General features: G+C 43.2%; 1 protein-coding gene across 3 annotated transcripts in view; it reads left to right on the top strand.

Annotated features, from left to right (window-relative positions):
• The window catches only part of disp1 (dispatched homolog 1 (Drosophila)), a 120,254-nt gene that overhangs the window by 28,946 nt on the left and 65,771 nt on the right, over window positions 1–25,537 (top strand). For all 3 annotated transcript variants that reach the window (XM_085373177.1, XM_085373173.1, XM_085373174.1), the window contains exon 3: window positions 15,869–15,946. The gene's annotated coding sequence lies outside the window, so the exon portion shown is untranslated. The remainder of the gene's footprint in view (window positions 1–15,868; window positions 15,947–25,537) is intronic.

Raw genomic sequence — 25,537 nt, 5'->3', positions numbered from 1 at the left:
GCACTGTGCATGCGCATTTTACCCATATTCTATCGCCATATTTCATTTTCTTATCGTTGCCCAACATTACACCGGTATCACCAGATCTAGGAATTATTGCAAAATATTCTTCACAGGCGTCTGTTGGTCATGTTGTTTTGTTTTTACTGTGCAGAAATGCAGTTTACTCTCTGTCCCATTTGGGTGCACTTGTGTCTGGCCTCTGTCAGCTGTCAGCAGCAGTGATCCTGCCTGACCTGTGCCATCCCAGCAGGTTTACAGACCTCTGCAGACTTGCTGCTTCACTCGGTGGCCTAACTGTGATTTCTGGACTCGATGCCGTTTGGGTCGAGCACGTTCTCGTTTGTTAACCGCTTCAGGTTAATGTTGTGGAATTCTGTGACACCAACGTGTTGAGTGTGATTTACACCCAATTTAAAACTTGATAATGTGCTGATTTAGTATTTGGACTCCACAAACTATATCACTTTCCACACTACCTACATAAACTGGCTGGCTTAGCTCCTGTATTCACATCTGTGTCGTGTTTTGCTGTTTGGCCTTCCCAGAAAGCTGGAGCATAATCGACTGTAGGTTCAGCATTGCTTAATAGCTTAATAACAAGCAGTTATTTCTCCCGATTCTCCTGAATCTGTCAAATAATTGCTTATTATTGTAGCGCACTATCACGCGCACTTCTTCTTCCCATACACCTCCATCACACCCTTCCTCCTCCCATCCTCTCCGGTTACAGAATCAGTGCTGGCTTTGTTTTTCTAATAATCACTTAGGCCTAAATCACAAAGGTGGGAGGTCACTACAACTTCCCCTGTGGGGTTGATTTAAGTGGCCCTTAGCCCGGCTACAGTAGCTAATCACAGGGATTTATAGAGTGCATTGCGGAGAGGCCGGACAAACCTAGGGAAATTTGGTGGCACCCTGCTGCAGGTGTTACAAGCCTCTTTTCTTCATGCCGTCTTTCCTCCCCCTCCCCTTCTATTCCAGCTGCTGATGGTAGGCAGCTGCTTGTTCTTCACTTACTGGGGCTCTGTTGGTGGAACATAATGCTGGCAGCACCCTCCTCCTCATCCTGTTGCTGGTCATTCCCGTGTCTGGAAAGTCCTCCACATAAAGCTTTCATAATTACATCGATCTTGAGGGGGCCTTTTACGACCTGCTGACGCATTCAATCACATTTCGGCAAGGCCCTTGTTAAGGGCGGCTTTTTCCCCTTCTTTTTAAAGCATATTCCAAGTTCACGTCCAACCGTTTGTACTTCTCATGTTTCTGATAATTGGGATTTTTCACATGGGCCTGAAGGAGAAGGATAAAAATTAGAGGATGAGCCCTGTGGATGGACGGGGAGCAGGGTCGTTGCTTAGCTGAGAGGAAGGCTGTCAAAAAAACAAAACTGCAGAGGCGTGTAATACAAGATCCAGATGTTGAAACCCTCCAGCAAACAGCCCGCCCCACCGTGTTCATGTCTCCTGTACATAATCGTAAGTCTCGATTACATTGCACTGACAGCATCTCAGCACTCTTTGGTATCACTTGTTTTCTCAACATCATCTGTGGAGCTGCTCTGTTTTGCTTCCAGGCTTAACTACAGGAAGTGTTTTTAGGCTCCAATGCCCCCCCCCCCCTTGAATTTCCCCCCGATCACGTCGTCGGTCTGGTTTGAGTGAGCACAACAGCGGGTCAGAGCTAATGAGCTCGCTGGGATCTAAGAGCAATGCCATCTATAGGCATTCACCCCCAGCCTGTGCCAAATGCCGAGCACTGAGAAGCCTTGATACGGGGGGGGGGGGGGCTGTAACAGAAGAAGATCTTAAAAGGGGCTTTTTGGGAGAATTGAAATCACATTGTTGTTGTTGGCCTCAAGAAATGCCAAATAAATCCAGATAAAACTTGGATGAACCGCTCCCAAGAAGTCAAGGTGAGCAAATTCTTTCTCCGCTTCCCTTCTCCTGCCTTCACTTTTACCCTCCCCCCATTTTTCCCCCAGTCCCCATTTTCCGAGAGTAACCTTTGCCATGACAGGTCAGAGCTGTGTTTCCAACAGGATGACCTTCGGTAATGAGAGGGCAAGTTAGAGACTGACCTGGAAGCGCATTGTTCATCCATCCTGGGAACACAAACAGTAATAGTGCGAAGGCACACAGGAACAGCTGCACGGCTGCAACGTCGCATTCTCCGGCCTGTTCTTTCACCCATCCATCATTTCACTGCAGAAACATATAAACAAGAAGCACATCTCCTTTACTCATGTGACATCAGAGGGCTGTTTCTGTCTGCCTGACTGTTGAGAGCATGCTGCTGCCCGCGGGTATATCAGCACTTTCAGGCACAACACTGTTGGCTTCATTATCCTCATAGAAAAAGTGTTCTGACCAACCAAAGCCATTTCAGCCGGCACCAATATGATAACAATAAACCATAAGATAAGCTGGGTTTCGTGGGGCCAATAAGAAGTATGTCAGGACAGTTATTTGGTGAGTTGCTGGGGCTTTCAAGTCAGTGACGATGTCCCAGTTAACCCAGTAAGGACTGCACCTATACAGTACATCAGAAATGCTAAAATATACTTGTTCTTCCTGTTTTCATGAGCCAGCTCTGTTTTTATGGGTTTTTTCCTGTAAACATGAAGATGCTACAGGCCAGTCTAACATGAAGCTCGAACCGTTCTTACACACAGCGAGCAGCTGCGAGACGGGGCTGATACAGAGATGGTGAACTCAGATGTTTTCCTGGCGTTCACGGCATCGGCGCTTGTTACTGTAATCGTGATGCAAAACTGATGTAAAGCCAACAAGGGTCCTTTTATTGGAGCACCTGTTCGACAAGTTTAAGCATGAAGGAAAGTCTTCAGCTGCACTCGTCCTTGGTGGTTTGTGTCACGTGATGGAGATAAAGTAAAAGCTGTGTTTATGCAGAAACCGTTAGCGTAGTTTGATACGGGCTTTAACCCTGACAGCTGACAGCAGCTCTACTTTCTGTGGCGGAGACATATCAACTCATTACTTCTAATTCTAAAAGGCACGGAGAGCACAAACATCGGAGAAGATGTTCATTGTAATGACTCAGAGAAGTGGACGAGGTCTCACAGAATCCCTCAGTACAGCATCCAGCTATAAGAATTTACCCCTCTCATCTGTGATGGACCGTAAACCATCCATAGAGGTAGAGCTGGGCGATATAAGATTTTTTCATATCACGATATGTTTTTTTCATTTCAGGCGATAACGATATCTATCACGATATAAGCCAAATAACTATATTTGTAAGATTTAAATGTGCCGTTGCTCACAAGTAAAATGTGAAATAATCAGCAGCTTGTTTTTATTTAAATATTTATTTCCCATAAGTTCAACAGGGTAGATGTACTTAAGGAACATGAGACTTTTTCAGATAAATAAAGGCAAATATTGCAAACTACACAAAAGGCAGCCGCTAAAGCGTTTAAGTTTCAAAATAGAACAAACGAAACAGACTAAATTGTCAATTCCACTTAGAACCAAAATATTAATTCTAAAAATAAATCTTAGTTTGTTTTACAGAAGAACAGACAAAACTGACTAACTTTTGTCAATATCAAATAAACTGAGAACTAAAAGGAAATTCTCAATCTCTCCTTGTTGTATAGCTGAGCTTTTCAAACAGTTGTAACAGTTACTTTAGTCTGACAAAAGCCGAATGACGAATTAGCGCTTCCAGTCAGAGACTGAGGCTACGTCCACACGTACACGGGTATTTTTGAAAACGGAGATTTTCCGTTTTCGTTTTAAAAAATAATCCCGTCCACACATAAAGGCAGAAATGAAGGAAAACGCTGCTATGAACATGCCAAAGCAGCAGGTGGCGCTAGATTCCTAACCGTGCAGAAATGTTGGCCAATCAGAAGTCTAGAAGCCTCGGTGGGAAAAAGTAAACAAAGCTGGGGCATAGAAGCAGAACCGAGTCGTATGTGTGGAGGGACAGTAACTGTGTGTATATGTAAGCATTTAAACACTGCAGAGTAGAATTAACAGTAACAGTATTGTAGAAATTCATTTCACCGAAACAATAACGTGGCGCACAGTGTGACGTCAAAAAATGCGCACACCTTTGACGCTGCGTTTTCTCAGTTTTTCTGGTCCACACGTAAATGCAAAAACGGAGTTTTCAAAAATCTTCGTTTTCAGTGACCAAAAACGCCGTTTACGTGTGGACGAAAGGTGCAAACGCATAGAAAAATCTGCGTTTTCAAAAATACCCGGGTACGTGTGTACGTAGCGCATGCACCAGTTTATTGTATTTCCAGACTTGCTTTTGGCACAATTTACAGTGCACGCTACTCTGTTATTTGTCAGACTTGAAATAACCGAAATACCTTCACACTACGGAACTTCTATGGCTCTTCCGTTCGACAATCTCTCCGGCATTGGAACCATCATCTGTTTTCTCTTCGGTCACGCTCGGTTGATTTTTCTAGTCGGCACACTCATTTCCTCCATTACCCGCTGGCTGCTTCCCAAACAAACACACGTGCAGCTTGGCACTTGTGCTGTACGTAACAAGTCACGCGACGTGACGCTGCGGCTGTGATTGGTTCGGCTCTGCGCTACTTAATTTGGATTGGCTGACCTTTTTTTTTTTTTTTTTTTCTTTTTTTCAAGAGGACAAGAGCGGCGAGGTCTATCGCGATAGTTAAATTTTTCTATCGAGTAAAAGTTATATCGCGATACATATCGTTATCGTTCTATCGCCCAGCTCTACATAGAGGCAAAGCTATTTTTTTTGTATCGTGTCAGAAGTTATCCATCTTAACACAGGAGTCTGTGGGCATTGATACACCAATCAGTCATAACATTATGGCCACCTGTGTCATGTTATGTTGGTCTCCTCACGTCGAGGCATGGACTCCACTATATTCACGAAGAAAACTGATGTTAAAAATATGGAAACATGGCAGGAAATATCAAAAATATGTTCATGTATTATTAAAATATCACAAATTAACATTTGAAAAACAAATAGATTGCAGCTGAAAAGTGTGGTGCATTATGAATGATAATAATAATAATAATGGATTGGATTTATACAGCGCTTTTCAAGGCACCCAAAGCGCTTTACAATGCCACTATTCATTCACTCTCACATTCATACACTGGTGGAGGCAGCTACGGTTGTAGCCACAGCTGCCCTGGGGCAGACTGACAGAAGCGAGGCTGCCATATCGCGCCATCGGCCCCTCGCACATGATGCACATTGTTTGAAAGTTTCAGCTTATCCAGGAAACACTGAGGCGTTAAAAGGACAGTCGAGAGAGATGATGTCTCCAGTGGGTCCTGGGTCTACTCGCAGGCCTCTTCCTGAACACCTTTACCCAGGAGGCTACTGCCTCAGCTGGCTCCGTTCAATGTGAAGCCTCTGTTGAATGGCTGAACTCCTCGCCCTGTGCTGGAGAGCCCATCCGCCATTCAGAGAAAACTCATTTCTGCCACTTTTATCTGCAGTCTCGTTCTGTCACATTTGAAAGAACTAAAAATCCAAAGAGGCAAAGTCCGTATAATAATACACACTAGTGGTCAAAAGATTTACCACACCCCAATTTTTCCAGTTATTTATTGCAATTCAAGTCATTCAGACGAATGAATAGCTTAAAAGGGTACAAAGGTAAAAGTGGTGAACTGCCAGAGGTTAAAAGATAAGGTTACCCTTAAAAAACATACCGCATGTTACCCATTTAAAGCTCGTCTGCCTGTCAAAGTCACTTAAACCCTCATGTTTCCCCATTTTTCCTGCTTCCAACACCTAAACCTAACCCAACACGTCAACTTTGAGGACAAAAATATTGACTTGGTCTCAAATATATCCCACCCACTAACAGGTGCCATGATGAAGAGATAACTAGTGTTATTTATGTGACCTATCAGTGCTCAAAATGTTATACCTGATCAGTGTATACGGCGAGCTGAGCGTGACCGTTCCCTCTCACTGATACCGTAATCTGGCACCTTATGCATAAATGAAAAGTTCAGAAAATGTCATGAAAGTTGTGCAGTATGAAAACAAAGGTATGAACTGGGTAACTTTTACCCAGTTAAAAGGAATCTGTTTCTTTGTCTCTCCTCGAGCACACGCTTTTGATAGAAATGGCACTTTTGTGATCTCTGAATCCCAGCTTGCTGTTTATCTGTGTTAGAATAAATGTTCCACCCACAGTGTGGTGGCAGGTGTGTCTGTGGGTGAGTACGTGCTTGCCTGTACATGTCAGAATCGGAATCAGAAGGGCTTTATTGTTGTTGTACTTTGCAATACAATACAGGTGGGTATTCATCTGTGGCTCTTACCCCTAGCACGCTGGTCAAAGTATTCAGAGCGTGTAAAGGTTGGCTTTTAAACTTGGTGATGGGATTAAAACTAAAGGCTGAATTTGTTCCAGAACTCGTTGGTTCAGACTAACCCCCCCCCCCCATCATGTGTTCACTGAACGTGTTTCATCACCATAGCCTGTTTTGGTCTCGCTCTTCCCTTTCCTGTCTCGCTCTCCACCGCTGCTTTCATCGCTGGAGATCTCCCATGTTGATATCCGCATGTCATTTGATTCAGACTTAATCATTTCTTCTTCTTTTAATGTTGTTGCCATTTAAAAGATTCCTGGTCCCGTGTGGTGCCCTGTGTGACTTTCAGAAGTAATTTCCATATGAAGCATGGATCGAACAGCTGAAAAAAGGCACAAGTGGAGAGAGGCTAGATGCTTCTTGGCTGGCATCCATAAGCTGCAGAAATTACTAATCTGCTTGCACAGCCTGCCGCGCTTCTCTCTTCCTTGACTTTGGAGTAGTTGTGAAACAGAGTGTCCCTGCAAAGTCTACTTATTGACCTGCCCGTGGAAAACATCAGCCAAAGAGAAAGAGAGACTGAGTGAAAATTGCAAAGTGCCAATTGTTGCATTGATCCTTATTGTGAGAAGGCGACATTTTCAGAAAGGCTGCTCGGGTTTGAGTCTGTCCCATCGCACAGAGAAGAGAGTGTACTCGAGCATTTCATGCTCTTCATTTTATGCTTGAAAGCAGCACACTGACGGGACAACTTAAAACTTAAAACCTTCATTTGTGCCAAATAACCCAGTAAGCTTGCTGGAATCCTCTTACTCATTTACATCATCTGTGTAAAGAAAGAGCCAGGTGTACTCTAGACGAGTTCCTCCAGAACAAGTTCAGTCCAACTTGTAGCCTGTGGTTAAGCACCGCTCACGAAGATCAGCATTCATCCTTTTTGGGCCCAAAGTGATTGTGAATAAAAATTATGACTAAATGGTTAGAAAGCAGCCTGTGAGTGTGGATCTATCCCTTTCTTTAAAGCTGATCAATGTGAAATAATTAATTTTCAATTAAATTTTATTTATATAGCACCAAATCACAACAACAGCCGCCTCAAGGCGCTTTATATTGTACAGTAGACCTTACAATAATAGATACAGAGGAAAAACCCAGCAACCATACGACCCCTATGAGCAAGCACTTTGGCGACAGTGGGAAGGAAAAACTCCCTTTTAACAGGAAGAAACCTCCAACAGAACCAGGCTCAGGGAGGGGCGGGGCCATCTTTATCAGACTTTATCAGAAACTTTATTGTCATTGTCACGAGAACAACGAAATGAAGAATGGTCCCCGATCATTGCATCATCCCTAGCAATATCAAAATATAAATAAAACAATAAAATTCAATAAATAAAATAGATAGAATACTTAAAATACTAATAAGATATAACAGTAAAACATTCACATACATTCCCACACACATGCTTCAGACCGTGCATAGATTAACACAAGAGTGGCGTGATGGACATTTTTTTGTAGTATTCAGATGTGTTATTGCAGTTGGATAACAGCTGTGTTTGAGTCTATTAGTCCTTGCTCTGATTGCCCTGTACCGTCTGCCTGAGGGCAACAGTTCGAACAGGGAGTGGCCAGGATGTGAGGTGTCTTTTATGATGTTTTGGGCCTTTTTAAAACAGTGGGCATTGTGTAGAACTTCCAGTGTGGGGAGAGGGCAGCCAGTGATCTTTTGGGCGGTGTTAATGATCCCTTGGAGTGCTTTCCTCTGAGCCCCTGTGCAGCTAGTGTACCAGATGCATATGCAGTAAGTTAGAACACTCTCAATGGTGGCTCTGTAGAAGGACACCAGCAGTCTCTGTGTGATGTTATTCCTCCTGAGAATTCTCAGGAAGTACAGTCTCTGTTGGGCCTTTTTCAGCAGCTCGGAGGTGTTCACACTCCAGGAAAGGTTCTCCTCTATATTGACTCCCAGGAAGCGGAAGCTTGCCACCCTTTCTACACAGTCCCCATTTATGAATAGTGGTTGGATCTCTGCCTTTTTCCTTCTGAAGTCTATTATGAGTTCTTTGGTTTTTGAAGTGTTGAGGAGGAGGTTATTGGCCTTACACCATGACGTCAGCTGCTCCACCTCGTCTCTGTACGTAGACTCGTCTCCCTTGGAAATGAGCCCCACCACTGTGGTGTCATCTGCAAATTTCACAAAGATGTTGCTGTGGTGGCGAGGAGTGCAGTCGTGTGTGTAGAGAGAGTAGAGCAGTGGACTGAGCACACAGCCCTGGGGTGAGCCAGTGCTGAGACTCAGGGCTGAGGATGTGTGATGGCCAACTCTGACTCTCTGTCTACGGCCCGAGAGGAAGCTATTGATCCACATGCAGGTGCTGTATGGAAGCCCCAGGTCTTGTAGCTTGGCCACCAGTTTGTGTGGAAGGATGGTGTTAAAAGCTGAGCAGTAATCCACGAAGAGCATCCGCACATAGCTACCATGCTCTTCCAGGTGAGTTAATGCAGCATGGAGTGCTGTGGCTACAGCGTCTTCCGTGGATCGGTTTGCTCTGTAGGCAAACTGGTGTGGATCCAGGCTGCGGGGCAGGGCTGCTGTGATGTGTCTGCGGACCAGCTTCTCAAAGCATTTCATTACCACTGGGGTGAGTGCCACCGGTCTGTAGTCATTCAGGCCGGTGATGTGGGGCTTCTTAGGCAAGGGGACTATGGTGGAGGACTTCAGGCAGAGTGGGACAGTCGCCTGTGCGAGGGATTTGTTGAAGATCCTGGTGAAGATCCCAGCCAGCTGTTCTGCACAATATTCGACCTGGCACACCATCAGGACCCGCCGCCTTCCTCGGGTTAACAGCCTGCAGCATGCGCCTCACCTCGTGCTCTTCCAGGGTGAGGGTGGTGCTGCTATGGGTGGCGTGTTGCTGCTGTGGCTCCAATACCTCCGGTACCCTGGTCTCAAAGCGGGCGAAGAAGATATTCAGCTCCTCTGCCAGCTCCAGGTCACCGTCCGTAGCTCCGAGATTGATCTTATAGTTGGTTAGGTGCTGGATGCCTTGCCACACCTGCCGGCTGGTATTACTCTTCAGATGGTCCTCAATCCTCCTCCTATAGTCCCCCTTTGCCTCTCTGATGCCTCTCTTCAGGTTGGATCGGGCTATGGTGTAGTAATCCCTGTTGCCAGACCTGCTGTGATTGGTTGGGGTGAGAGAAGGAAGACAGGATAAAGACATGCTGTGGAAGAGAGACAGAGGTTAATAACAGATATGATTCAATGCAGAGAGGTCTGTTAATACATAGTGAGTGAGAAAGGTGACTGGAAAGGAAAAACTCAATGCATCATGGGAATCCCCGGCAGCCTACGTCTATTGCAGCATAACTAAGGGAGGATCCAGGGTCACCTGGTCCAGCACTAACTATATGCTTTAGCAAAAAGGAAAGTTTGAAGCCTAATCTTGAAAGTAGAGATAGTGTCTGTCTCCTGAATCCAAACTGGAAGCTGGTTCCACAGAAGAGGGGCCTGAAAACTGAAGGCTCTGCCTCCCATTCTACTTTTAAATACTCTAGGAACAACAAGTAGGCCTGCAGAGCGAGAGCGAAGTGCTCTAATAGGGTGATATGGTACTACAAGGTCATTGAGATAAGATGGGGCCTGATTATTTTTGTCTTATATTCTAAATAAAGTGGAGGGGAGAGGGCAGTGTACCTGCCAAAGCATCCTTGGGTAACATTTAGCGAGATATCGAATCCTGAATTGCTCCTGATGCCTTCATTGGTGTGTGAATGTTGGATAGGAAGCAAAGTGCTTGTATGAATGTGTGAATGAGGCATGTATAAAGGGCTTTGAGTTCAGTTTTAGGTGGTGACCAGAATTAGTGAGCAGTCCTAGTTTGAGCACGTCTTGAGTGCCGACTTGTCTGTCTGGAGATGGTTTTCACTCAGAGGAAAGGAGTCTACGATGCTCACACATTGCTCAAATTCCTCCCCTTGTGTCATCGCCGCTAAAGCAAATAGCGACTTAGGGGGAAGGATCCTGCCACTGAATCAACACAGTGTCTTCAGCAGTTCAAAGGGAACATTTTCACAATTGCGAAAAGGTAGGAATTTTGGGAGTTGTCCCATTTAGTTCCTGTGAAGCTGTGACTCAGTTTTTTTGACGAACCCCTGCATTGGAAGGGTGCCTCTGCCTTGTGTAACCACGGTAACTTCTGACCCCACTTCCGCCAGTCCCTTTATTGTGGCGGGACTGAACCCTGTATAAGTTCCGGGTCAATCAGCTGCATGTCCCTGCTCCTCTGGCTGCTGTTGTCCCTGTGGTTGGCGTACTTGTCAAATATCGACAAATTTTACACTACAGACCAGTTGACAGCGTGCAATAACCCGGCCGATTCATTCATCTTTACACCACCTCACAATCGACTCAACGGTGAGCTGTTTGTTTGTTTTGTTTTGTCACAATTAATGAAAATGCGGAGCCGCCATCGCAAATCCTAAAACACCGGTAAGCTAATGCTAGGCTAGCGACAGTAAGTGCAATTACTAGTTTTATTTATTGAATATTGTTGTTTTTGTTTATTCCATTATGGCCGAATGTTGACTTAACGTACCTAGAGTTGAACGAGTGATTTGATTTTCGTAGTTTTGTCCATTTTGGATGTTTTTTGTTACTTTTCTGATGAAATGCCAAAACGGCCTATGAGATTGGTCAATGGTAACTTTATTGTCCCTAACGGGAAATTGATTTGCAGTGTGTCCGTACAAACAAGCAAACAGACAACCAACACATCACATACACTCACCAAGATAATATAATAAAAGCCTGATAGAACAACCTAGATTTTTCATCAAAAAGTGCAATGTGCAATGGCAACAACCCTTATGGTTTAGTGTTATTAACCATGATAATAGCACTAGGTACAAAATGTCTGTGAAGGTTCTCAGTCATCCAGGTCATCGTAGTCAAAGGAGCTTGCAAAGAAAAGCATCTGGACTTCTTTAAGTTGCTTGAAGACGCTAATAAAACCATGCGAAATAAAAAACCCATCTTCATTAAAAGAAGTTCCACAAAGCACAAGCCGATGCTATAGGATTTCCTCAGGCAAAAAAATAAGATAAAGGAATAAAAAAATGAAATAAAATAAGTTAAAACACTGACAGACAGAGACAACCTGCTGGTCGCTGCAAGAGCAGCGCCCTCTGACTCTGATTTTGCATTGAGTTAAATTCCACTGAGATTATTGAATCTGTTGCGCAACACCTGTGATTAAATGAGTTTTGTAAATATATGTGATTAACTTTGGATAATGTTTATTAGCTTTATTGCTGATATACTTTGATGGGACCCATGAGAATGTTTTTCTATAGTAGTATTTTGAATGAAATTCATTCATTATAAGAGATGATGGTTTATTAATTGTTGTATGCAACATGGCATTAATTACTTGTCTTGGTTATTTATGGATTTATGTATTTTGTCACAGCAGTAGAATGCTGTTTCATTTTCTTCTGTGAATGATAATTTATGTTTTTGACCTTGTCTAGGTCAGGTTTTTTTTTTTTTTTTCTTTTCTCCCGCGATCAGCCCTGATCAGCGCGGGATGGCGAGCCACCCGACCACCGCTACGTTGCGGTAGGAATCGTAAACCTATGGACTGAATTAAACTGTTGACACATGACCTATCACAGGTCCATGGAACTAAACTAAATCTCATACTGGACCACACCTCATCCCACCTCCTTTTGGAACCTAATAAGCTGTTTTGTATTGTCAACATTATTTTTGTTTGTGATATATATGCATATTTTTTATTTTTTGTACATCTGTCTATACATTTCTCAAAACAAACATAATATATATATTTTTGAGCTCTACTTTGGTTTCCTGTGTTTTATTCACACACTCAGGCTCCATAGTCTAAACTAATTCTGATAGCTCATTGTCTATGAAGCTGCAGTCAGGCGCCCTGGTCCTTTAACCGCGTTACACTTGATATTTTGGAGAAACTGCGAGGTACTGGGAGGGAGATCCCTCCCTTGGATTCGAGCGACTTCTTTGGAAATGAAAGTTGACTGTGACTCGAGCCATCGGATTAATTGGTGTATGCATGCTTGGCGAAGGCCTAGCGGCGACCTGGGGTTGATGGGAATTGCCTGTGAGATACTTGCATGTCTGAGCTCTTTCCACACCAACAGGCTGTCACATGATCACAGTAAGCAACAGGGGAAAAGGCAACAGCGTGATGACAAAGGGCAGAATTTTTACAAACTGAACCTCGTGATTTTGATTTTTAACATTTGCAGTGAAGCGTCTTCATATCTGTATTTAAATGACAAAAACAGGAAGGATGTTCTTTATTGAGAAGAATCGATGCTTTGATTGTCTTTGGGCCTTTCCGAAGCTTTGAGGTAGAAAAGAGTTTTCTTTTAAAGACTGCTCTCAGTGTGAGGGGGTAAATGCTACCCCTCCAGTGTTGGAGTGTGGGGAGAAACTTTGAGCTGTTATGTTGGGATAAATGGGTCCGTCTAACCCGAGCCCGTTGCTCAAAACGGACTAAAAGCTTCCTCGTCCGTCCATATTTAATAATCAAAGTGTTTTTATTGAGTTTTCAGAAAGCATATCATTCATACAGAAAAGCTCGAACTCAAGTCCTACCGCACAGTGTAAGACAAAACTATACCCAGACAGAGGAAGAAAAGAAAAGGGAAAAAAAAAAAAAAAGGGGGGGGGGGGGGGTTGCCAGTTATGGAGTGGAAGGAAACTCATCTTCAAAATAGGAAATGAAAGGCTGCCAGACCTTAAAGAATTTCTTGGTGTTGCCCTGTATAGTAAATCTGAGATGTTCTAATTTGAGGTGTGCCATCACCTCCTCCACCCAGCGTTTATGGGATGGCGGTGTTGCCTTTATCCAGTTAAGTAGAATCAATCTCCTAGCCAGCAATGAGGCGAATGCTATTGCCTTCCTCTGAGAGGCTGTTAGTTGAGTTTCCCTCGGTGCCACACCAAAGATGGCTGTCAGAGGCATTGGTTCCATATCCTTATTAGAAATGAATGAGAATGTTCTAAAGATGTTAGCCCAAAAGTCTTTCAGCCTGGAACAAGACCAGAACATGTGGCATAAGTTGGCTGGTACCTGTTTACATCTGGGGCAGGTCGGATCGGCCCCCTGGTACATTCTTGCCAGTTTCTCCCTTGACAAATGCAGTCTGTGCAACACCTTGAACTGTATCAATCCGTGTCTCACACATATAGAAGCAGAGTGTACTAGATCTACAGCCCCCCCCCAGTCAACCTCTGAAATGTCCAGCCCCAATTCTTCCTCCCATTTCCGTCTTACATTGTCCAGGGAGGGGGAAGCCACATTCTGAATATGTGTATATAGCGTGGAGATTGTCCCCTTAGCAGTCGGATCTGTGTCCATCAACTCGTCTATCCATCCGCTTTGTGGAAGCTCGAGGGAGGGGCTGAATGACTTTTTCACAAAGTCCCGAACCTGGAAATATCTAAAGTAATTAGTCTTGGAGGAGATTCCATAGTCCTTTTCCAGTTGAGCAGCAGACATAAAAGTACCATTTTTAAAAAGATGTTTGACACATTCCACCCCAGCTCTATGCCATTCCCTAAAGGCTGTTCCCCCGAGGGCTGGGGGAAACAAGTGATTTCCATAGATGGGAGCAGACAGGAGGGCGGTTCTGTTTTTAAAATGTGATCTGAATTGAGTCCAAATTTTCAGAGAATGAGATACCACCGGGTTGTTTGTGTAAAGATGTTTGCTCAAGGGTAGAGGAGCGCAGACCAGGGAGCGCAGGGACACTGGACTAGAGACATACCTTTCCATATGAACCCATATTGGGGTTTCATCCTCATCCAACTCTTTGACCCAAAATAACAACTTATGTATATTAGCAGCAAAATAGTAGTGCATATAGTTCGGCAGAGCCAGACCTCCCTCTTCTTTCTGTCTCTCAAGAAACTCCCGTCTTATCCTGGGGACAGTTTTTTTCCAAATAAAGGCAGACGTACATTTGTTCAATTCCTTAAAAAATGATTTAGGAATGAAAATCGGTATCGTCTGAAATAAATAGAGGAGCCGCGGCAGTATAATCATTTTAACAGAATTTACCTTCCCTGCTAATGATAAGGGGAGCGACGCCCACCTTTCCATATCTAATTTCGCTTTGTCCAGTGCAACTTTAAAGTTATAGTCCAGTAAATCTTTATACTTACTAGTTACATTAACACCTAAATATGCGAATCTATCCTTATGTATTGCAAAGGGATAGGCCCGGAAAGAAAGTTTCCTCGCCTGTTTATTAATGGGGAAAAGAACACTTTTGTCTAAATTAATTTTATAGCCCGACACCCTCCCAAAATCTTTGATAATACCAAGGGCCACCGGGATACTAGTGGCAGGGTTTGACAGAAAAAGGAGGAGATCGTCAGCATACAAGGACAGCCTATGGTTTTGTGTCCCCCTTTGTATCCCTACCAATTCAGCAACCTGTCTCAGCATCATCGCAAGGGGTTCAATTGCCACATCAAAGAGCAGGGGTGACAAAGGGCACCCCTGTCTTGTTCCCCGGAATAGAGAGAAGGGTTCAGATACGATATTATTCGTTCTCACCATAGCCTGGGGGCTCGAATAAATTATTTTAATCCATGAGCAAAATGTTGGACCAAAGCCGAATCTTTCGAGGGCCGTAAATAGATAGTAATACTCTATTCGATCAAAGGCTTTGTGGGCATCTAAGGATATCACAATCTCTGGCATAATGTTATCTTCAGCAGTATATACTACATTGAACAGACGGCGGAGATTGCTGGAGAGTTGTCTACCTGCAACAAACCCTGTCAGCTCGTCCGTCCATATTTAACCCCTTCTGTGGCGACCACTGTCTTCATCTTCTCTCTATCGACACACACCTTAGGAACTGCTGATGTGAACCATATGCTGCCTTTGAATGGCCTTCTGTTCTGCTGAGCCCTTGCACATACTCAAGGTCATATCATGACCTTGTTTCTAGGCTACCTGCTAACCTCCCAGGACCGGCGTCACGGGGCAGGATAATGCCTTCCTGTCCTGCTTCCTGCTAGCCGGCCTTCTTGTCTAATCTTCTCTGTACCTGTTAAATCATCACCTAAAATCTCTGCAGTATGAAGCTGCATTTTTCTGTCAGTGGGCCTAATCTTCACAATAAAGTGACCTTTGCAGACCTTATTAACAGACCCGCGAGTGGTGTGACCTCTCAGCTTCGAGGTCGAGGGGAAGGAACAGACTTGTAGATTTTGCCTATTTCGGTCTCTGTGTTTTAATTTATTTTTTTTACCAGACTCTCTTTTATTGTCTTACACTTAAAAAAAAAAAAAAATTCTTCCGTGGATTCCTTTACAAGCTTATTTCCAGCAGTGATTTTCAAGGAAAATTGGCACCAGCAGTCTTTCCTATTTAAGGCATAGATGGATAGCACTTGCTGCTGATCTTTAACTCAGTGGAGTCGTTTCTTTCCAAAGGAGCCGATTCTTTTCATTTTGTTTTGTACTGTGTTTCAGAGCAATCTTGTCTGTGTGTCCACAGATTGACCGGTGTCTCTGGGGGCTTTGAGAGTGTGACCGCATAAACAAATGCAGAGCACGGTGCATTGTCATCTTGCAGGTAAGGCATGTAGCTCTGCGTTTAACTGTAGATTGTGTATTTACTGTGCAAAGCTGCACACCATAAAGTTAACATCAAACTAGTTCTGAGGGACGTCCTGTTGTACATTTCCTTCATTCAGTAACTGAGTGTGGTTTAAACTAGGGCTGCACGATTTTGCATAAAATGAGAATCAAGATTTTTTGGCTTAGAATTGAGATCACGATTCTCTCACGATTCTCTTTTCCAGTATAAATATTTATTGCACTTATTAACTGCACATCAACTTCGTAACAGTTGAGACTGAACATAAAAACAATAAATAAACATAAAACAACAAATGTCTCACGTTTTGTTGTTGCCGCAAAATGTTGTACTGCTTGAAATTCCGTCTCCACCGTTGCTCGACGCTGCGTGTACAGAGCAGGTAGTGCAACAATAGAAAAATAGTTGCGGGACGGCACTGTGTAGCGTTTGTCTAGGGTGTTGATCATTTTCCTAAATCCCTCGTTTTGCACAGTGTTGATGGGAGCCATATCTTTGGTCAGGTGATAAGTGATAGCCTCCGTAATTTCTTTGTGCCTGCGGGAGTTCGACGTGTACAGGGAAGCGCTGAATAAGGTTCCCGTTATTGGTGTTTGGGTGGTTGACCCGGACGGATTTTCTCCTGTCACTTTCTCGTCATCCCTGACGTGCTCTCCGTTGTTTTTTCCTGCTAATTTTAGCATCACACGGCACAGCTTCTGTATCACGTGGTATAAGGCTCCGTCCTCGTCATTCGTTGAGCAGGAAGAGTGAGCGCTTGTTGTCATGCAGATTACGTCCCGGATCAAAATGCCGGGACGTCGTCGTCTTTTTTTTTTTTTTTTTTTTTTTTTGAATCGTTGTCATTTGGAAATGAGATCGCACATAAGTATGAATCGAGATCGCGATTTTCTAACGATTAATCGTGCAGCCCTAGTTTAAACCCAAAATGAATGTGATGATCAGTCTGCACAGTGCTCCCTTTGCCACGTGTTGCTTTATTAACTCGGCTAATGTGATGTTCATTATCGTCTGTATTTTGATATTTCCTGCCAAGAGGCAGAGCTATTAGCTAAGGCTGGCAGGCTGAACTGAGCTGTGTGGGTGCATCACACATATTTATTTATTTATTTATTTTTTAGAAAGAGGGGCAATACATATTAATGAACATTTTAACAAATGTAAATATGCCAGATTATAGCCTTGGGCTAATTTCCATCTGCAGACCCTCTGGCAGGTTGGTGTTAAACACAAGTTAGTAAAAACATACAGAGACACTCTTTACAGGTCATGTGACAAGGACAAAAACAGTGATCACATTATACTATAACAAACAATGACAAGGAGAGTGGACACAGAGGACAGTATAGATAACAATAACAGAAACACATCAATTATATTGCACAAACCCCAGTATTGTACATGCCCTGACCATCGTGATATTGCGTTCACCCATTGCACTAACAGTTGTTTCCCTTTTTGTAATACACTAACTCTTTGTATATGACCTGTAATATGTTTTATCCATCAGTTTGTGTTTTTTCTTCAACATGTTTTACTAAGATTCAAAGATCCAAAGTGTCATGTGTCACAAGAGAAAAAGGGCATTTCTCTGTGCAATGAAATCCTTTCTTTGCTGTCCACCCACAGATGCTGATTAATATATACAACAGGAATAGAACTGAAGATATAAAAGGAGACAAAATATGGAGGTGTGAAACAGAGATGTGTGCAAAACTATAGCTTAAGAAGACAGGAACGGGTGTGGCACTATATTGAATGTAGATACATGTAAGGCAAAAACCTGAGCTCGGAAGTCAATATTTGGTACAATTAGAGGTGGGAATCACCATACATCCCACGATACGATGTTATCACAATACTTAACGCACGATACGATATTATTGCAATTTTTTTTTAATATTTTGCGATATTCAGATTCTGTCCATAAAGGTAAACTTTATCAATATTCATTTTATCTAAAATCAAAGTCTCGCACTCAGTCTTTCTCTCATTTCAGTTTTATTGTTGACAAACTGAACGGTTTGTATTACAGTCTAGTCCAGCTTAACTGAATGCAACCATCTGGTACAATTATAGCTATTTATGAAAACTATGCAGCCCCTTCAGCAACTGAAGAATTTGAAAGTAAATTAAAACAAAATATAATTTTACATTAAATAAAAAAGTTTTAAACGTAATTAAAATAAAACATGTCTTAAATTAAAATAAGTAAACTGTCATGTTTATTGCTGCCAAAAACAGTTAAACACATTTGGACAGTGAAGGGATGTCAGGATTCTTGCTCAGAAAAAGGATCAACATGCTCTGAAGTCAGAGCACAAAAACCTTTTTGTAACAAAATATCGATTTCTGCTGTCCCTGCATCGATACAAAATATCACGATACTACACAGTATCGATTTTTCCCCCACCCCCCCACCCCTAGGTACAATCATCTTTAACACAGCCTGAACTCTGCTTCTCACGTGGGAAGTTATCTTCAGGAATAGCTGTCTTCTCCTCTTCAGGACATTCAACGCTCGTCTTTGTTCGGCTGCTTTTGTTCGGTTCTCTGTCAGGACGATCCTGCTCTGCTTCAGTAATGTCGAGGTCTGCACTGTGTGCTTGTTTTCTGTCCAGGCGTGCTCTTACTGCACGCAGTGTGTTTGGGGTCATTGTTACAGTATATCAAAAAATGAAGCCATGGGTCAATCAGATACTTTCTAGATGATTTGTAGTGTTAAAATCTGATGGTACTTTTATGCATTCATAATGACATTAGTGTTTTTGAACTTGCCAACACCTCTGACCGAAACGCCCCCACCATGTTTTACAGAGGGCTGTAGAGCTCTCAGTCTGTGCTGACTTTCCTCCTTTTAATCGCTCCAACAAACCTGTGTGTTGCAGCCTCCCTTCCACCTTTCGTAGATTAAACTGAAGAATCTACAGTGTTGTGTTTAGACATGAGTTAGATGTAGTTTTTATGTCTGGGTGATTCATAGGTCTGTGTTAAATGGCTAAACCAACAAAAAGAAAACCCCACATTCCTCTGAAAACGGTCTGGACTGGACCATGGGTGAGTGAAAAAGCTGCCGGTTTCCAGAGAAAATCCTGCAGAACTGTTGCTCGGGATCACTTTAAAAATGAGAAAAGGGTATGGCACCCAAAATGTAGAGCAGTAAGGGCTGTCTCAAGACTTCCTCACACTGAAAATAAAACAGTTCAAATAAGCACATTAGTAATTAGTAATATTTGTTCTGTAGTTCCATTAAAATGCTTCCGAGTGAATCAGAATTGAAATAATGAGATAGGGAGTCACGCTGGTAGACTGAGGCTGGGTAATGATGGAAAAATGTCATCACGATAACTTTATTATGATAAATATACTCTTGAATGGTTAATAGAACTTTATTATTAATGAATAACACGCACACACGGATATTATAACAATATATTTAATTACATTACAACCACACGATTGTTCTCACAGGTGTTAATATTAAACCATGGATACAGTTCTACAGACTTTATGTGTCTCTGTATATTACAAGTTGTTTTCCTGTTGTTTTATCAGCCGTGTACAGCTGATGAAGAAGCTGATGAAGAGGGAAGTTAGTGATATAAACCACACTGTTATTTGTAGCTGCCTATAAACATGTTTAGTGTTTAACACGGGAGTTGGAGGATTGACCGGTGTTTGCAGTCGGCCTCATGTGGCCACCGGGGGCGGTTGTTTTTGGCACTTCGACTTGTCTAAGGGTGCTGTTGGATCAGTAACTGCTCTTCTGTCTGTAACTGCTTTTTGGAAGGTAATGATAACAACGTCCACAACAAAACTGTAAGCTGGTGTTTAATCAGGGCTTTTTTCCAATTCAAGTGCAGTGTTTTTTGTTCATGAGGTCCTAATTTCAGCTTTACTGCATGACGTCATGTCAGCAACCATTTAAAAGCCTCTAACTAACCAACAATCAGAATGGGAAAAGTCGGGAGCCTTTCATCAGTGTCCTGTAATCACGAGCAGTCTAATAAGGAAAACGTGCACGGAGGGAAGAACTGCTCTGTGACGCAGCTATTGCTGGACCTCTTCATTTCCCCCCGCCTCTGTATGGCGAGTTCAGACAAGCTTCTAGTTGAAGGGGAGGATGTTTGTTCTTCACCGCGCTACAACTGGGTCAGTGAGTGAGGTACAAGCTGTTTATCCGTGGCTCACAGTGCCCCCATACACCCCTATGATGGATTCATGGAAAAAACATGTCTCTCATTTTTTGATATTTTTTAAATGTCTTTCTGGCTGCGCTGATGTGCAAATGAAGCTTAATTTTTATTTCAAAACATTTGCAATGATTTGTGGTCATATCTCTGTGTGGTGGGGTATGACCAGTCCCACCGAGAAAAACGGTATAGACAGGATCAACTGTATCTGTTTACTCACTGTCCAATGTATGACTTCATGTTGACATGTAAGTCTAAGCTCAGGGAGCAGTGCAGCCTTTTATACGCAGGAAATCTCTCGCACGCACGCATCTCTGAGTTTGCACATTTTTCTTTTACACTCAGTCTGTGTTGCAAACACAGTAAAACACAGCATTTGTACTTCTACCAGTATATTAACCAGTGTTACCTGTCCACATGGATCTGTAGTCACACCTCCAAAATGCTAGCTGTGCTGCCGTGTTGAGCTGCTTTGTACATTGCTGTGAACACACTAGGCGTACACACAGATTGGAAGAGCTGTGCAAACCGAGACACACGGCTAGTGTGGCTGATGGTGCTGTTTATAAGAGACCGCCTAATGAACTGGTGCTCATTCAGCAAAGTGCAAAATGTCCATCACCAGCATGACGTAGCCCTGACAGCAGATTAAAAAGCCATCATTGGTTCTGATGCCATCAGTAAAGCTTTGATTCAGTTTGAATTACGTAGAGCCTGTGCAAGTGGCTGACCCCATTGCTAGTAATTGTACCTGTGCATGGTGGACTTGTGTTGCTCTACACCTTCGGCAGTGGACTTCCTGTCTTCAAGTTGGTCTTTTGTCTTCTATTCGCTTCTGAAAATTGTAATAGAAGCAACAGCCAGAAATGCAGAACAGGAAATAATGAATTGATCAATCAGCTTTTGGCTGCAGTGCTGAAACATGTAGTTAGTTTGGGTTTTTTTTGTTTTTTTTAGGGAGGTGCATGTCAACTTAACCTCCCAGGACCTGGGGCCCGTTCTTTGTACCTCGCTAAGTAAGTTAGCTGGATTTGATTGTTGACGATTTCGCGTGATCCTGGATCGTTCGGTTCCCCGAAGCTCATCCGGGACTTGCTGTCATAGCAACAGAGCCGTAAGCGTAAACCTGCTGGGGAGCAGGTTTACTTTATGTAAACAGGATTAGATCGCGGCCACGCAGGTATGTCCGCTTCATTTATACGAAAGCAACAGCGATATTCCACCACTGTTTCACCATAAATAAATAACATCAATGTAACTAAAGATAATGCAGCACTTGATCCTTTTATTGGTTTCACACAGATACATACAGGTCATTCCCTAAAAAAGGGAAATGTACTATTAATCATTCTATTACATGTATGTGATTATTACAGATGTAATTCATATTTCAGAGTAGTAATAGTAAATTACTTCGTGTAATCAGGATGAGAGACCACGGCTATAAAAGCGAAGGTGGATTTGGGAAGCCTGTTGCAGCCATGTCCTGTCCGTTTACGCGAGCAGCCCATTGCGGAAGGTGCAAGATTGATAAGGAGAGTTTTCAGGATTCAGCGTATATTGCGGGACAGACAGGATCCTTTAGCTCAGCGCGACAGTGTGCTCATTGAGAGATATCGATTTTCCCGTGAGGATATTATTTACTTAACCAACTTGTTGACGAGGGGGTGCAGGACCACCACCTGTCTTTTTTTGCTCTGCCCTTTTCTTGGTTGCTGTTATGAACAAACTAACAGAGTATTCCAGGGTCTCTTTCCAAGAGACTAAAAGCAATATAAGTGATAAATATTACCATTCTGTAGGATATTCTTATATTTCACTTTTACTTGTTCCCATGTTCTAGTGGGTCCTGTTGTGGCTCTAATGTGAAAGGGGATATAATATAACATATTATAATATAATATAATGTAATATAATATTGGATAATATGGTGTGATATGATAAATCTACCCTACCGCCTACTGGTGTTGGCCAGAGGGGCCGATGGCGCGATATGGCAGCCTGGCTTCTGTCAGTCTGCCCCAGGGCAGCTGTGGCTACAACCGTAGCTGCCTCCACCAGTGTGTGAATGTGAGAGTGAATGAATAGTGGCATTGTAAAGCGCTTTGGGTGCCTTGAAAAGCGCTATATAAATCCACTCCATTATTATTGTTATTATTAAATTACTTACGAGTTTAATTTGTCAGCAACTTTCTGCCAGCCCTCTCTCCTTGCTTTTGCAGCCTTTGCAGTGTTCCCTTGCGTTTTAATTAAACTCTGAAACTCCTGAAATCCCTCACTCAAGAGTTCTTGCTCTGCTGCCGAAAAATACCGAGCGCTCTCCTTCGACATTTTCGCCGACCAATCAGAGGGTTGCCGATCAATGTTTCTACTATCGATGCGTAGCCCCTGTTAAGCCACCCAGTGATCTCACATTACTTCATCCAGCTGTACTAATCGTCAACAACAGGTGTGTTCGGAGAACCGGATTAGCGAGCTCACGGTTAGCGCGATGATTTGGTCTCGGATGTGTCATTTGATCTTGGATGTAGTAAGCGACGTATGAAGAACGGGCCCCTGGCGTCCACATATGTGGACATCACATTTGGGGTTATTTAGACCAAATTGTCACACTGCTTCCACTGCCCGACTGCAACTGCACCTTATGTACATCCTGTAGTATTCATTCCACCTCATTTCATTTCTGTCATCCTGTATTCTATGTATATAAGTTTAGATTGGTTATATATAGTTGGTTTACACAGCTTTGTGTATGTATGTGTATGCATGTGTAATGTGTGTGTATATATAGACACGTGTGTGTGATTTACATTGCTGTGCTTGAGAGTCACCATCTACCGGAACCAACTTCCTTGTATGTGTCTGTGCATATACCTGGCCAATAAACACGATTCTGATTCTGAAATACTCACTTTTGCTCTACAAGGGCCTGATGTCTACTTACGAGGACATTATGCTGCTACTGTTCTATTGAAATTTTAAACGAATGTCCTCATATGTGGCTCTCATTTTGTTAGAAACAAAAATCAGCTCACTCCCGGTGGCTACTTGGCGGGCCTGGCGCCTGTTGCTCGGTCAGGCCTCCTCCGGGGTGCGGGGGACCCTCAGGCCTCCGGCCTCTGGGCCTGCGGCTCGGTTCACTCTGGCACAGCTGGCTGCCGGCAGAGTCGGCGGGCATGCCGGTGCAGCCCCCTCTAGCTTCTGCTCGGTGGCTACTGGGTGACGCCTCGTCTGGGGATCCTTAGCCCTTCCCAGGAGGGTGGCACGGATGCCCCTCCGGCGGTCCTCCTTGGGCTCTCGCACTCTGGGGCCTCTGGATGTCTGGAGCCTGGATCTCCTCCATGCCTGCTTCATGCCCTGGGGGGCGGGGCTATGGCTCTCTACATCCTCTTGCAGACCATTACATGGGGAAACCTTTTGAATACAAGCGCGCTGATCCACACAGGTGTGCACACGGGTGTTCACTGTTCGTAGACTTAAACTACACCTTTCTTGGCTGCTACTTCAAAGCACATTGTGCGCTGTCTGTCCTGCGTGCTGCACAACAACATTCAATATTTAGTATTTACTGCTGTTTACACTCAGCTAGATTAATGCGATGCTGTTGTGTTTAGTATGTTGCTTTGGTTTTTTTTTTTTTTGCTTGTTTTCTATTTCTCTCTCCACAGGTGATCCAGGAGATTTTTTTTCCCTCTCTCACTGTCCCTCTCCCCTTCTGTTTAAATTTTCCTTCCTCTTTCTCTCTCCCTTTCCTATCCCTCACTCATGTCTGTCCCATCTGTAACAACTGAAAATAAAATAAAATAAATAATAAAAACAAAGGTCGATCAAATGGACCAATACGGCAATGCCACGATGATCCATTTGGCAAAATAAATCCATCGGGTCTCCTTGTTGGTCTTCAGACAACAATTCTGACGGCTAAAGAACCAAATGGGACAGGCAAAAAAAATAATAAATCAGGTAAAAAAAAATAAATCTGGTAGTTCTTTGTTTTTACATTCATCAGGTCCCAATCAGCCCAAAAATCAAAGAGAAATTAAAAATGCTGCTGTGGAAGAGTTCAGGTCTTAGGAGGTTAAAGAGTGGGATTTCTGAAAGGTTTGCTATTACAGCATACCTATGGTGCACATTTAATGCAAAAGTATAAATCCCTCTGTCACGATCCTGGGTCTTAGGACCCAGTGTTTTGAGTTTTAGTTCATCTTGATGTTTATAGTATGTTAAGCTCATTAGGCCTCCTGTTCATTTGCTTATTAGTTCCCCCTCGTGTTTCCAACCCATGTTAAGTCTCCCCTGCTCTTCGTGTGTTTCATGTCTGTGTCTTACCTTGTCAAGTTCTGGTTGTCATGTCTGCGTCTCATTATGTTTCCTATTTATTTGGAAGAGATCCTGTGCTTTTATATTATGGTTTATGTTTTGAGTCCTTTGATGTACTGTTTCTTGTTTCCCTAGGTCTGTTATGGTTATCTTAGGTTTAGCTCTTTGGCTTTGTTATATGGCTTCCCTGTGTTCCATGTTATGTCCACTGTGATGTGTTGTACCATGTTTCAGGTTCCTATGTTCTGTCTCTCCAGTTGCTGTTAAGTTTGCGTGTTTTAGAATTCAGTCATTGTGTTTCCTGTTTTACTTTGAAGGTCCGTGTCTCATGTGAGTGTTTCTAGTTTTGCGTCTGTCTCGTCCAGCCTGATTACTCCCAGCTGTGCTCTCCTTCTGTGTCTCATTCCCTCGTTATCCCTCTGTGTATTTAAGCTCTGTGTTTCTCTTTGTCAGTGTCGTAGTCTCCCTCATGCTGTGTGTGATTCTCCCCGTGGTTCCTGGTATACTTTATGTTTAGCTTTTAGCTTATGTTTTGTCTCCGTGAGTTTGCGTTTGGGTCCTCTCCTGCCTGCCACACAGCCGAATCATGACACCCACTTAATCCTCCACCACCAACCCTGCGCCAAGCCCGGAAATCATCCACCCGCCAACCCGGTCATATCTGTGGGAGGCTACAGCTTCATCAGACTGAGAACCGGAGCTAATGTCAGAGTTTCCACACCAAAGCAATTTACAGATATCCTCTCTTGTTAATATAGTATTAAATCTACTGCATGAGCTACAGCGTGCAGAAACATATGTGGCCAGCTTTGGTAGTAATACACGGTCGTAACAAAAGATCGTGCTTAGCACAAGAAAAAATGTCTTCGAAACAAAAATAGACTGCCATTGTAGCTCAGTTATTTTGCTAATGCAACAGATGATATTCTGCCTTTGTAGAGCTATGTGCATGTGCACTCTCATTTCTGTTATTTCTTTTAACTTAAAGTTTAAGCTAAAGGTTAATGAGCTATTATTCAAGATTTATTACCAAGATTACTGTCAGAAAACGACT

Source organism: Diplotaxodon limnothrissa, linkage group LG15 (genome assembly GCF_057381915.1).
Source record: "Diplotaxodon limnothrissa isolate DT_005_m linkage group LG15, D_limnothrissa_male_GT1.1, whole genome shotgun sequence".
In the NCBI taxonomy this organism is placed as follows: Eukaryota; Metazoa; Chordata; class Actinopteri; order Cichliformes; family Cichlidae; genus Diplotaxodon; species Diplotaxodon limnothrissa.
Note: the sequence above shows the minus strand (reverse complement) of the source record. Positions and strands in the feature narration are given on the sequence as shown.